Here is a 1,828-nt window from a genome sequence, read left to right as displayed (position 1 = left end):
CATCTGTTGAAAAATTAATTAAAACTATTATTATGAACACTGTGGAGGGGGTAGACTAATTTAAATTCTGCCTCTGAGAGATCCATTCTTTGGGTACCACAATACAGCTTCATTCAGTTTTTGAAAAGCGAGGAGACCTAAAGCTAAAGGCCCAGTGTACCAAAACAAAAGGGATATTCAAAAGGTAAAACAAAGGAAACTGCATCTCTATCAGTGTCCTGGGCTCAATCCCTGGCCATTTCTTCTTAAATGTCATCTAATCTTTAATAACCTATATTTTTTCATTCATTATTTTCTAGTAATTTTTAGGTCTTGCAAATTGAAATGTTAAATATTCTCTAACTATTGCTATGCTACTGTCACCCTCCCCTTTTAACACATTCTCATTAAGTGTTTTAATGATGTAAGAACAAGACCAGCTTATAGATGTATTTATTATGTGGTACTTTATTCTTATGTTTATGATATTTATGGAATGTCTAGCACTAATCTCTTAAACGATTCTATTTGGATGAATCCCTCATCACCAAACTGAGAATCAGTCTTTGGTTTGTGTGTTACAGCCATCACCCACCAACTTTATTTATGTCCAGAAACTCATTGAAGAACCAGAAACCATTCATAATGCAAAGAATATCTTTCAAACAAAGCTTATCTGCCTTAAGTATAAAGTACAATTTGTTTCACAACTAAATTAAACATAGGGCATTAAGATCAAATTCTGCTAAGCTGAAAAGATATACAGCCCTAAAGTATGAACATACATCTTTGAGATATGCTCCTTGACCTCTACACCATCCACTGAGGACAAGAAGAACAGATGATGTCTTCACTTCTTCGTTTATACCGCTGCATGGAAACAATCCCTGGATAAGTCCGTCATCGATTTTCTAAAAAAGTACATTATAATGTGAGTGTTTATATTTAAACAAATTTACACCTAGAATAGATTGCACGTTTATTTTGGTGAACAATGAAGAATACTAACCATACCCATCCAAGCTTTTTGTAACAATTCATTCATTCTTACTGTGATGAAGGGTGTGTTTAGATATGGTACAGTACAGGTATACCCTGTAAACTGATGTTCCTTCCCATAACCGACGATTACTGTATATATTAGAGATGTTCTTATGAAATACCCTGAAATTTCGCTGGCCACCCAGTTGATCCGACGATTGGAGGAGGAGGGGCAGAGCGCTTTTAAGTTTGGTGCACGGTAGCATGATGAGAATTCTTGCCACGAGTACACAAATCTGTATTTCGTTACTTATCAAGACTCTACAATGTACAGTAAAACCTTGTTAAGGTGGACTAATTGTGGGGAAGGGGTGTACGGGATAAGAGATTGTCTGCCTTAGAACAAATTAAAAAAAAAAAGATCGCCATTTCAAACAAAAAATGAGTACAACACCAATGTATCCAATTTTTGTGAATGAAATACTGTACACGTTTTTTTAATAAAATGAATTTCAAAAAGTAATGTATACAAACTAATGTACAGGCTTAACCTTCTCACCACCCTTAAGGATACCAAACACTTTTTAAAGACAAACACCCAAAATACAGTTAGGTTCTCAAAATGGCCGCTAATTGCCAAATCCACGAATAAAATTTGCTGACCGGGGGTGGGGAGGGGGTGTGGCATTTTTAATTGTGTCCAAAAAAAATTGTATATTCCCTTTATGTATTTGCCCTTAGGACAATTACCGTATATACCCGTGTATAGCACGAGTTCTTAAGACCAAATTTTTTGGCAAAAAGTTGGGGGTCGACCTCTATACGGGTAATAGTTTCGTTAGTTTGAAATTTTTTTTACCAGTAACTA

Source organism: Homarus americanus, unplaced genomic scaffold (assembly GCF_018991925.1).
Source record: "Homarus americanus isolate GMGI-L3 unplaced genomic scaffold, GMGI_Hamer_2.0 scaffold19318, whole genome shotgun sequence".
Lineage (NCBI taxonomy): Eukaryota > Metazoa > Arthropoda > Malacostraca > Decapoda > Nephropidae > Homarus > Homarus americanus.
The sequence above is the reverse complement of the archived record's forward strand: the minus strand, read 5'-3'. Positions refer to the sequence as shown.